The sequence below is a fragment of the Prionailurus bengalensis genome, chromosome A2 (assembly GCF_016509475.1).
Source record: "Prionailurus bengalensis isolate Pbe53 chromosome A2, Fcat_Pben_1.1_paternal_pri, whole genome shotgun sequence".
Lineage (NCBI taxonomy): Eukaryota > Metazoa > Chordata > Mammalia > Carnivora > Felidae > Prionailurus > Prionailurus bengalensis.
Window position 1 is genome coordinate 146,410,384 of NC_057348.1, and position 13,282 is coordinate 146,423,665.

At 43.4% G+C, this 13,282-nt stretch overlaps 1 long non-coding RNA gene across 1 annotated transcript in view; it reads right to left on the reverse strand.

Annotated features, from left to right (window-relative positions):
* Positions 1-5,801: 5,801 nt before the first annotated feature.
* Positions 5,802-13,282, reverse strand: part of LOC122488756 — a 176,784-nt gene continuing 169,303 nt past the window's right edge. The window contains exon 7 of the long non-coding RNA XR_006298684.1: positions 5,802-11,620. This is a non-coding gene — a long non-coding RNA (uncharacterized LOC122488756). The remainder of the gene's footprint in view (positions 11,621-13,282) is intronic.

Below are 13,282 nucleotides of genomic sequence, written 5' to 3' on the forward strand. Positions count from 1 at the left end.
AAGAGAAAGATGAGGAAAAACCATCTTTTCTTTCCATCATCATCATCATCATCATCATCATCATCATCATCATCACTATTAACAACAAAAGCTTCCATTAAAGGTCTGCCGGTGAGGAACATACCCGAAGTTCTACCCAATTCTTTCTTTTCTCTTAAACCTGCTCATATACAGACTCTTGGATGTTAAACAAACTGTCTTTCCCACTTGCTTACTGAACATGGATGGCCCCACGAGTAAGAGAACTTAGGGGACTCCTCCGCTTTGATGGCGAGTGAGGACTTGGCCATTTACTCTTCATGGAAAAAGAACTTTCCTCTTCAGTGCCTTCAAGCATTTCATGCCATATATTCCATCAAGTCTGGCCCTATTATATATTCACTTAGAACTTTTTGAGTGGTTCTGGGTCATGTTGGGTCACACCAAAATACCTGAAAATGCCCACTCCTAAAACAGAGACATTTATCGACAAGAAAAGTTAGGAAAAGGAAGAAATAAGACCACATGCTGGTGTCATTTCTACTTAATAGAGCAAAGATTCTGGGAAACTTACGTACGTTAGATTTATAAGCCGGCGCTTTTTTTCCCCCAAAGATTTACTTGGCATGAAAAGTTACTTCCTGCACTATATAATCATAAAATCAAGTGTTATTTGCTCCTATCATAACCATTCACATACTTCCTGTCATAAAAACTTGAACTTGGCTGGAATATTAAATAAAACACACACACACACACACACACACACACACACACACACACACACCCTACAGGTAGGAAGTGACCAAAAGAATATATATTATTATAAGTTCACTTTCCAATCTAAGCAAGGGACGAATTATCCTTCAGCATTATGCTTTCATCATCTTGGGTGACTAGTCCCACTTATGGTCCACAGAATGAACTTTCAAAGTAAAAAGAGCTTTATTCACTGAGCTTAATCAAAAGTTTTGTGGCAGCTTTAAGGATGTCTTTCAGGGCTACTGTGTATGTAGTGGGCTGCAATGTATGCTTGGAGAGGTCACTGCCTGGAGTTAAAATAGTGAAGATTCAAAACCTTACACAGGATAGATGTGTACATGTTTAATGCATGGACACATTTTTCTTTGATGCCTGCATAGTTCTAAAAGAAAACAAGCTTCTAGCTTCCTGGGCTTCCGTGTGTCTAGAGGGAAAAGCAGAGACAGTTGTACACACACAATGATAGAAGAAAAGTGTGCACGAACAGATTTGTTTATAAAACAGGGCCCGGCAAAGTCTGTCTCTCGGTGCCACAGCAGGAGCCATCCAACAAAACAAACACACAAATGCAGAAGAATCTATGGGGACAATTCTTTCTGATGAAGGTACAACAGTTAGTGATTATAACTGGGCAGGAAATTACAACAATGTGGGCTGGTCTCAAACTGAGAATATGTCACAAAGTCCAGGTGCATATATTCACATATAGAGACAAAAACTGTTTCAATGCTCCTGCTTTGGCATTTTGGTCTCGAATTTACGTCTTCAGCACCGGCGTTTTCTCCTACTTTTAATCCTACCTATTTCCATCTGGATGGGGCGGTCCTTTAAACTTGTTAGGAAGCAACAAAACCAAAACCAACAAATTCTACTTATTTTAATTTAATTAACTGTATGGCCATCCAGCCAAGTTTGCAAGCTCAGCCTCTGACTCCCCTCTTCACGGAGCCTGGTAAAAAAGCACCCATTTTCAATGACCACTGCCTTCTCCCTCCCCCTCCCTTTCCCACTGCCAATAAACATGGTGGACCTCTGTTCCTGGACAAGTACAGTGGCCTTTTTAATTGGTTCTCTTGACAATGAGCAACTATGTGATGGGAAAACACAGTAAGGAGTAAGAAGATGGGGCTCTAGGTAGAGCTCTGCCAGATACAAACCATGTGATCCTGAGAAAGTTGTGTAATTTCCTTGGGCCTCACTGTTCCCACCTACAGCATGAAGGAAATGGTGATCAAATCATGTGGCCTAATCCATGACGTACAGGGTCGCCGAATACAGTCTTCCAAAATTTAGATTCCTCAGGTCACTGTAGACCTTAAAAATCTTTAGTGATTTTCCTAAAATTTCAGTTCTTCAGTCTGAATTAAACGTGAGAAGGCACCACACAAATGCAACACGAACCCTAACAGGGAACATTTCTCATTTTGACTTGCATGTGCTATGTAGTACCCAGGAGTTTTATATCCATGGGCTCGAATTTCCATGACCAGTCTGAAAGGCTGGTTTTATTACTCTACATTACATATCAAGAACTTGATTGAGGTTCTGTGAATAACTTACCCAGGGTTCTAGAACCTCGTTAAGTGCCAGGGAAGTGCATACACACGTACGTGTGTTTGATTATCAAGCCCAATAAGCCGTACTGAGCGCTTTAGATGTAACATAATATGGAAGGGTCCATGATTACTTCAGTAATCATTCTGGGTCTCTGTGGTGACCAGGCTGCACAAGGAAGCAAATGTCATCATAACATGAAAACACTGACAAATAAAGCGATCACTTAATGCTTAGTCCTCAACATCAGCATCTATTCTGGCTCACTCTTTGGTTGCTACGTATCACAGAACGCAAATGCAATGTGGTTCACACGTGCTGAATAGTTGACGACAAAGGAAGTCAAAGTCAACAGAGGTAATTTCGTGAGAGGGAGCCTCTTCAAGACCATGGTTCGTATATCCAAAGGCTAAGAGAGGCCCTTGGGAAACTTTGAACGCTTACACCAAAATCACTGTCTTTACGATTCTGTGGCAGAAGTCACCGTGCAGTTTTGCTCTAAGAAGTAACATATTGGCGCATCGTACCCCAAGTTTCTTTTCTATAACGTAAGACAAATTTAGATTCCGCTTATTTTTAACTTTTCAAGACTCAGTCCTAATACCAATCTCTGAAAATAGTTTTTTCTCTTACTGTTTGTTTCAAATATCTGATTCAGTTTTAAGTTGACTCTCTTAAAGCAGTTTTCTGGTGCCAGTTCTCTTCAGATAATAAGGACCTTCTGAAATGGCAGGGATAGAAAAAGAAGAATGAAGGGATTATTGATGGGCAAATGGCAGTCAACAAAGAAAGGGAGAACTTCTCTGGTCCACAAAGGAAAAGTAACGTCCTAGTTTTCCTCTCACTTCAAGATTCTCAGGCTCCCCTAGTCCAAGGCAGCCATGAAGAAGCCACGCTCATCAGCTCCCTGCCCCGCTCCCCTCACTGCATCTATGGGGGCACAGGTGTGGCGTCATATGTCAAGTCCGACTGTCTATGTGAAGCTAGACTGCAGTCCAGTAAACTTAGTGTAAGTCCCAACTTTATAAGACTCACCCCCATCCATTCCATCTTTACCCCGTTTCCTGATGATCTTTACTTTTTTTTCCCCCCGGAAGACAAGAGTTTATAATCTGGAAGAATTCTGTCTCGTAAGAATTCACTTTAAAAAGGCCCCACTGTATCCAAATCCTTCCCAACAAAAAACTTGTATATATGCTCATATATAAAACTAAATGGTTTTGGGGGCCCCTGGGTGGCTCAGCTGGTTAAGCATCCAACTTGATTTCAGCTCAAGTCATGATATCATGGTTCACGGGTTTGAGCCTCGTGTCGAGCTCCGTTCTGACAGAGTGCAGAGCCTGCTTGGGATTCTCTCTCTCCCTCTCTCTCTGCCCCTCCCTCGCTTATGTGCTCTTTCTCTTTCTCAAAATAAACAAACACTAAAAAAAAGAAGAGGTGGTATATATATACAATGGAATATCATTCAGCCATAAAAAAGAAGGAAATCTTAACACCTGGAACCACATGGATGGAGCTAGAGAGTATAACGTTAAGACTCTTTCAGAGAAAGACAAGTACCATATGATCTCACTCATATGTGGAATTTAAGAAACAAAACAAATAAGCAAAGGGGGGCGGTGGTAAAAAACAGACTCTTAACTATAGAGAAAAAATTGATGGTTACCAGAAGGGGGTGGTAGAGTGGGGGGAAACGGGGTGGGGATTAAAGAGTACACTTACCATGATGAGAAAAAATACAACTAAATGGTTGGGGCTCCTGCAAATACCTTCAATCACAGGTTCGGCAAAGGGCTATTTTGAGAATGATTTAATGGGATTTATAATATAAAACCTCAAGTGCATATTGACTTAACCAGGACGACTCTGGAAACAAATTGTGGTTGTTGTGCTTTTTCTAGTGACTATAATGTCCACTTCCAAGAAATCTAATAAAATAATGTGGTCTCCCATGCCAGAAAGAAACCCAAGAAGGTGTGCCCTCAGAAGACGGATTCTTAAGTTGGTAAATTGTGTCACAATCAGAGCACTACCAGTGAGTTTCTCGCCTTGCAAAATTGTTATCCTCTGTAGCGATCTTGGCCTGTTCCTAAAGAGACAGCAGGTCTGTGACACTTTCAAATAGCTCCTTCCCTCTGAGAAGCGAAAGTCTTACTCTTCATTGAGAAAAATGGAGAGCCGGTGACTGACACATCATAGTAGGGATCCTTTCTCCTACGTGTAAAGGGTACAGAAGCTGAGTAATGCACAGTCAAAATTAGTATGTAAGTATATCCGAGAGCCTTTCTGGAATCCAGCAGTCTGGAACCAGGGAACGGGGGTGAGCAGAAGTGGGATGGGAGGGAAGAGGTGGCAAGTCAACGGTTTTGGACCTCTGACTATGATTCCAAAAGACATGTAACACAGGACTGGTTTTCCAAACAGGATTTTCTAGCACTGATCCAAAGGGTAGCATCAGGATGCTGCTGCAGAGTAGATTAGCGAAGGCCACTGATAAGGATATTCTGTCTTTTAAGACAAACCAGAAGCCCAAGATCAAGTAGACAACGCACAGCCGTGCTGCCGTTCCATCTGCAGTCCTCAGGAGCCGCGAAGCCCTTGCTTCAGGAGCTCAGGGTGGAATGCTTGTTTTGGAGAGCATCCAGCGGAGAGCATTTGGTTTCCTCCATTTAACCAGGTCACCCAGGCATGGAATGCACAGCTCTGCCAGACAGAGAGCGTTTTGGATGCCTGAGAAACAACAGCTTGTCCGGGCTACTGATGCGAAGAGAGGCCACGGTTTCCTTTTTCTCTGCCTTGAATGGCGGCCTTGACGTCACAACAGCGAGGAACCACTGGAGGGACAGATAACAAGGCACAAGCCAAGAGCGCCCTGCTCTGTCGCAGGGCTGCTTTAATCGCCTTCTGGTATCTCCTCTGGCCCCAGAGAGTCAACACGAGCAGAGGCGAAGGACTGGAGGTGAAAATAACGGCAGTCTCTGGGCTGATGAAACAGACTTCTGGCCACGCTAATCACCACCTTCAAGAAACCCACAGAACTACAGCTCCTGAACTGAACATGTTTCGGACAGAGGACACTTCTCAAGGGAGCGTATGCAGGGATTCTGCTGATGGTTCAGCCATCTGGGCTTTTCCCTCAAGAGCTAAACTTCCTGTATTTCAAAACAGGGCTCTTCTAAGAGGGACTGGAGTGTTAAGTCCTATGAAACGCATGGAGCTTGTAAGAGCGGGCAGACAGTCTTTGCAATAGACTTGTCTTGTTTTCTGGGGTAAGAACACCCTTTTAGGGATTTTATCACTTAAGTTCAAGCAATTAAACATGCACATTAGTACCCAACTGCAGGTGTTTGACCAAATGGTGAACACTGTTTCAGATGCTCAGCTCACCACTATTTAAAATGAGTGGTGTGGGTTAGTCCTCAGAGCAGTCTGAAAAGCATAATCTTTCCTGTTTCGACCTTACATCAAAATTATAAATTATATTTATCTAGGTGAGTGTCGGATCATTTATTTCCATTATAAATGCAATGCTAACTACAGACATACCAGGCAAAGTGCAGACAAGTTTTCTGTTGTCACGTCTGCCCTAAGTTCAGTCCTCTGCCTTGGGAGCACTGACTGTCACCAAACCCAAGCCCTAGCCCTCTGGGACAGATGAAGCTGGAAAACCAAGGGCTGAGAAGTTGTCTGTGAGGGTGTGTGTGTGTGTGTGTGTGTGTGTGTGTGTGTTTGTGTGCGTGTGTGAGATGTGTGGCAAAGCACAACACACAGATAGCAATGGGATCACCTGCTTCCATGACTTCTTTGTTCACGTTTGGAAAAGAAGTTCAGCAGAAGAAACACCATTTCTCAGCTACCTGGCCTTTTTTTTTTTTTTTTTAATCAGCTATTTCTTTTCTTAATTAGATGAGCACTTCACTTCCAATGTGGTCATCAAGTCAATCTGCTTCAAGAGAATAATCTGCTACGAAGATTCACTTATTACTTTCAAAGATAAAAGAGGGTACAATTCTGATCCCAAACTCTCATTTAAGATCCCCTACAACAATACCGCCCTTCTGCCTTCAGGCTGTCCTGAACAACCCTCACCCTCGACAGGTGTCTGAGCCCTGTTCTGGAATCTGGTCTTTGGACTCAGATGATCTTACCTGAGTAGGTAACAAACTCTGTGTCTTGTTCCTACTGTTAAAAAACTCCCAAGTTATGTTCACAGTGATCAAATAATGGAAAAATAATGGAGAACATGCAGCAAAAATAGATCTTTAACTACATTTTCTTTCAAGTGCTGGTTACACTCAACAGTTCATGAAACTTATTCTAGCCCTACCTGTGTTTTTATTTTATAAGAACTTTTTATGGTTTAAGGACTATAATTAAACTTCCTCTGATTTATTACACTTAAGCTTTCAAGAAGACAACGAAGGGATTTCTCAAACTTAAGGAAGACAATTTATTTTTGTCTAATGTAAGGGATGACAGAATGAGAGGGGAAATTTTTTTTCATCCTGATCTTGGTTAGAATTTTCTGATGTTCAAATTTCTGGTTATAAACCACAGTAAACAATCAGTCATTCATTAAGGAGCAACTATTGAAAAGGCGATATTTAAAAGAGGAAAAAATAAAACATGATGTTGATTAAAACCCTGCGCACGTCTTCACTTCAAGGCAAACGCTGTGCCCATCTGGGTATTTAGAAAGTGCCAAATATCATTGGGGTCTAGATTTAATCCATGCCATAAAGAAAGTACCGTGTTTAATTTGCTCACAAAAGACCTAGAACCTTATGGAAATGACGGTGGTGAGAAGGACAGTGAAGTGAACTATTATTAAAATGAGGTGTTCGTTTTTAAATCGCTTAAAAATACAGCATCAACCACAAACATGAACCAGCTTTCAAAGGTCGAGTATTCCACTCCTATTGCTACTCTGTTAGCAAATCTTTGAAAATTAGTCGGTTTAAAAACCCTGGCTGCGTTTAGTCGGGAGGCCAAAGAAAAAGACACAACATTTGTCCCCCAGGGGACTCAAAGACAGACCTGAGAATTAATGGACAGCAGACCCATTCCCTGAGCTGAAGGCACTGTTTTCTGCTTACTTTAAGCATGATGAGTGACGACTGGGAAGAACCTGAGGCCAAACCCCTCTTTCCAACAGGAAATCGGAAACGCGCAGGGCCGAGCAGCCCCCAGCACACGTGCAAAGGCACCCGTGTTTAGAAGGTATTCCTGTGCCGGCCGACCTGCCACCCAGGGTGGCCACCCTCAGGGATGGTGCCTTCCTTACATCCATCCACGCTCTCTCGCCCACTGAGTCTTGTATGAACAGCAGACCTGATCCCTGTTTTCCGTCTAAGGGCACTGATGGGATTGTTGTATGAATCTTCTTTAGAACAGACAGCCATTGTAAACACCCCAGAAATGACCGCTCTTTTTTCCAATTCCTCTTTGAAAATGGTAGAGAATATGTATATCCTAGCTCTAACTGTATTTGTAAAAAAAAAAAAAAAAAAAAAATTTAAAAAGATCTTTCTCCTCCAGTCTCTCACAACTCAACCAATACCATCATCTGATCCTACAATGCACATGTGAAAAATTAAGTTTCCATACACTGTCACTTGTGCTTATTAGAAAAAACTTTGGATGTTAAGTGTCTATGTACGTTTACATCTGTGTATCAGTGTACCTACCTATATGTTCTTTACCTATAGGAAAACAAACTCATAATACTAATCTCCAAGAGTGTTTCTTTACTAGATACTTTATAAAACCAAGGTCTTTATGCTTACAAATCTACCCTCTAATAGGTAACAAGACATCAGTTCTGTCATTACCCTGAGGTTCTGAGTGTGTTCACAGAGAGTAACATGCCGGTGTTCTCTAGATTTGTCACCGTAATGGTCTTGTCCTTCATGGCACATCATAACCTGCAGCTGCCTTTGCATGCTTGTATGCCACCTGCTTCTTCCACCAGCTTGTGAATCCCACGAAGGCAGGAGTAATGTCTGTGTTATCTTTGGATCAACACTGTGGCTGGATGCAATGTGGGAAGGGGAAGGGGAAGGGGAAGGGGAGGGGGAGGGGAGGGGGAAGGGGAAGGGGAAGGGGAAGGGGAAGGGGAGGGGGAGGGGGAGGGGGAGGGGGAGGGGGAGGGGGAGGGGGAGGGGGAAGGGGAAGGGGAAGGGGAAGGGAAGGGAAAGGAAGGGGGAGGGGAGGAGGGAAGAAGAGAGAAGTGGAAAGGAAGGGAAGACATGTCTCAACAGGAGCCATACTAGTTCCAGCTTCAGTAAACAGAAGGAAGACTTTCACAGTTTCATCAGATTTTACACTCATTGATTTTAAAAGTCTCTGTAACTACTACCTCATAAAATCTCATAACCCCAAGGGATCTTTTAGCATTAAATTAAAATGATTATTTATGACACAGAAGCACGGAAGTGAGGAATAATTTGCTCCTACTTTTATGTTGTGTCTATACAACAGCCACTTAAAGCAGGTTGCTCTGCTTACTGACCTTTCAAGTTACCTGTTTGTAAATACAGAGCCGTTTCTCTAAGTGGATGGTTTAAAATTGTGATAAAGGTCGAGAGTTTCTTCCCTTTTTATTCATTCAACATATATTGGAAACACAAAGCCCCACTTTTAACTTTGGATCAATTTATGTGCAGGAAGAACTAGTTCTCCAGAAACCCTTCCCGGGGCACACGGGTGGTTCAGTCGGTTGAGCGTCCAACTCTTGGTTTCGACTCAGGTCATGACCTCACGGTTCGTGGGATCGAGCGTTGGGCTCTGCGCTGACAGCGTGGAGCCGACTTGAGATTCTCTCTCTCCCCCTCCCTCTCTCTCTCTTTCCTACTCTCCCCATATCTCTTTCTCTCTCTCCAAATAAACGTTAAAAAAAATTCAATACTGCTACTTAAAAAATATAGAGATTAAAAAAAAAATCCTTTCCATTTTTACTACTCACATAAGACCCCGGTCAATGAGCAAACCATTTGCCAACAATAAGCAGGGTCACTGGGGTCAGGACAATCTCAGACTCAACGGCTAGGAAGGCGAGTATGTCTCCAAGGGGATCCTTGTGAACCCTGATCAGGCACCTGGCTCCGAGAGGGAGCCCCGCAGTGTTCCCCTTCACACAACATACCCCAAGTGGGCAGTGTGATCCACGCAGGACAGGTAAGGACTCGCCAGGCTCACAAAGCCCCAGATCTGAGGCTGCGCACGCCTCCTTGCGGGCCTCACTGCTCAGTCTCTGCAGGTGACATGGGTGGCAGGAAGTGGCGGCAAAATCACGTGCACCACAGACAAAGTGTGAACGCTGACTTTTTCTTAAGGGAAAGGAAAAGTCCAAACAGACCAGTATGGTTTGAAGTATCTTGTCCAGGAACGGTTAGTGGCAGAAAACACAACCCGCTGAGCTGAGAACAGCCCTCATCTGGTCCGCTTTTGCCACAACTGCCTGAAGCCCTTCTGTTGAGACAGAGACAGACGTAACCTTCTGTCACCTGCCCTGGGAATCGTGAGAATTAAAAGAAAGAACGCGTGCCTTTTGTACCCCAATACTGTGGGTCTTCCGTGGTAATCTCCCTTGTGAAAAATACATTCAAACCCAGCTCCCGTCTGAACGCAGTCAGACCGACCTTGGAAATTCAGCTTTCATCTTGCCGAAACCTTTCTCTCAGTTGCTTCTCAATCAATTTATCAAAACCAACTGTTAGCTGAGGGTCCACCGCATGTCTAGCAGTCTTCTGATGACAAAATAAATCACCCCCTTCACTCTCTGCACTCAAGTCGTTTGTAACTCAGATGCTCCTCTCCCTCCTCCTGGATGCCCACACCTTTTCCTTGCCGGATGTGGCTTTAGAAAATACCATGCACTCACAAACACAGGAAGCTAACAGCACAGCACCCATCACAGTGAGAAAGGCAGAGAGGTCTCCCTTCCGACAGCAGGGCTAATACACCTGGGTCCCGACCTGCATCAGCAGCGTGCCAGGAATGTAACCTTTGCCATCACGCCCTCCTGTTGGCAATCGGCCGTGACCTGCTGACTCTGTGGATAGAACACTGTGCATTCCAGCTTCATGTGCAAGAGTATTTCCTGGTCCAGCTGCGGCCTGTGGCCATAACAGAGGTCTTAACCCCTGCAGAAAGCCCTGGAGGGAGATGGAATCGAAGCCAATAATCTATGATCTAACCCTAGTGCCAGTGTGGGTTTGTCAAAGGCCCTCAGAGCAAATCGGGTTTTCCCTGGTTGGGGCTTGGCTTCCTTGCTTTAAAAAGGATTCTTAGTATTTACTGCAGTAAAATTAAGCACTTTCAAATTTCTGCCAGATCCCCTGGAGAAATATGGTTTATTAATACCAAACAAATGTGATGCTTGAAAGGCAGGAGACCCAGATTCTAGTCCCTGGCCCACTACTGACTCACTGGGTGGCTGCAGGCAAATTCGCTTAAATCAAGTAGACATCATATTCAACAGGCACAGAATGGACACTTGGTAGGTGGGCAGTGCTCTGTGAGGTCTGAGGCCAGGTTCAATGGTGAAACTCAGCACAGACAAAGCCCTTTGCCAGGAGCCCCTGCCTGGAGCGCCATGTTTTAGCCAGGTTCTAAGTGGCCACCCTGAAATACGTCCCTAAAATTTTTTACATCTTGAAGCTGAAGGAACTGGATGAAACTTATTTAAAAGGGGGGCAGTCCCACATAGCAGCCAAGAGCACAGCTTTTAGGAGCCACCTCTACGGATTTGAATCCTGGGTCCACCATTTATGAGCTTTAGTTTGCACATCTGTAAAATAGGAAGAAATAGTATCTATTGGTCGGTCACACATGGTTGTGAAGATTCGCTGAGTTATTGTCTGCACTCGGGGAGGCGAGTATTAGCTCACAGCCAAAAGTTAACAAGGCATAAAAATCAAGTATAATTAAGTATGTATTTTTCCATATTACAAAGCCATTTTATATATACAGTTTCACTTGTACCTCACGCGACTCTGTGAGACAGGTAATAATAACACCACCTAACCTTTACACGACCCTTCAGAGTTTGCAGAACACTTTCCCTATTTTCTCTGAAGCTCATATTCTCATTTATTCTCTCACAAGTCACACTTCGGCAAGGACACCAGGCAGATTGGAAAAAACAAAACCGAAAAGAAGTTTTAAGGAAAAAAAAAAAGTCTCTTAAGTAAGTATCTCAATGGAGACTCTAGGAACAGCTGGGGGAGTAACGATTTCCATGCCGTCCACGTGCTGGTATCTCTGGCTCAGATCTCTCTCCTGAATTATAGACCTCAATATCCACCGTCGACCCGGCGTCTCCCTGAGGATTTAACAGACGTCTCAAAGTCAACATGTCCAAAACGAGACTCCTTTGTTTTGTTCTCCTCCCCCCGTAAACAAGACAACGGGTGAATCAGGCTATATGCACACACACTGGAATGCTGCAGCAATGTATATGAGGGAACAGCTACTCCACGCCCCCGACAACACGAATGAATTTTATAAACATTATAATATGGAGGAAAATTTTCATAAGCTGCAAAAAACTGCGTACCTATCTACCCATCTCAAAACACCTGCAGCAATGTACATTTATGTGATGAAATATATATTTGTTAAAAACACTCAAGAGAATTCTAAATACAAATTTCAGAATTGTGAGGAAGGCAGAGAATGGACAGAATGAAGTAGAGATCCAAAAGTATCTGTCATGTTCTAAATTCTTAAATTGGGTGGTGGTTCACTGGAGCACATTTTTTTTGAAATTATTTTTAGCGCTCGCTTATAGATGTTACACATAATCTTCTGTGTATGTAAAATAATCAATTAAAAAGAAATACAATCTATAAACCTGAATTGTGTTGAAAGTTACATTTCAAAACGATAAGCTAAGCAGCACAGGAAGTCAATCTTGCTAAAACTAGGAAGAAATTAACGTATGCTAATAATGCTGGTTATGGAACAGAACTACTTGATCAAGGATGACTGAAATACAACAGGTTTACAGGTCAGAACAAATTTATTTATCAGGAATATTTTTCCTATTTTGCTAGACTTGCCTTCTTTTTAAAAAAATTTTTTTTTCTTTTTCTTCTTTTCAATGTTTTTATTTATTTTTGAAGGAGAGAGAGAAACAGAGCATGAGCAGGGGAGGGAGAGAGAAAGGGAGACACAAAGTTCGAAGCAGGCTCCAGGCTCTGAGCTGTCAGGACAGAGCCCGATGTGGGGCTCGCACCCACCAACAGTGAGATCATGACCTGAGCTGAAGCCAGACGCTCAACCGACTGAGCCACCCAGTCTTGCCTTCTTCAAAACAAAATGGATTAGCATTATTTGTTTAGCGTTACCTGTGGTGAGCAGACAACCTGCGGCCACTGAGGATGGGGACGTCTAGCTGACCCGCCCGCACTCGAGACTGAGGTTTGTGTAGGAGCTCAGAGCCACACCTATTGAAGGCCCATGATTTTAGATTTACTCCTCTTTCCTGCATCAGCACTGACAGCAGACTAAATTTGCTGTAGCTAGACTTAAAATATGCTTCTTTCTAGAACATCTAAGTTCCAAGTCTTAAGTGAACATAGTATCAGAGTCTATTTTAGAAGGAAATGACCAAGCTGAAAGCAACACTAGGCATGATGTGCCTTGTTTATCTATCTGTTCAAACAGGCATGAGAGGCCTGTGCATTTCTTGTCCTTTTCAAATATGAGCCGGGTCTATTTGAGTGGCCAGGGAGGAGACGATAGTTTGATTTAGATTTGGCATGGGTTTAGGGGAAGAAATGTCTTTGTAGCTGGTCCTAAATATTACGGTAACTTGGAGCGAGTTAGTCTCCAAGGGAAAAGTCACCACATGTTATAACAGGAGCCACTGGGCTTGGCAAGGAAGGCAGTGAAAGAGTTGCAATTAAAGCAACGCCATTTCTTGGAGCGCCTGGGTGGCTCAGTCAGTGAAGCGTCCGACTTCAACTCAGGTCACGATCTC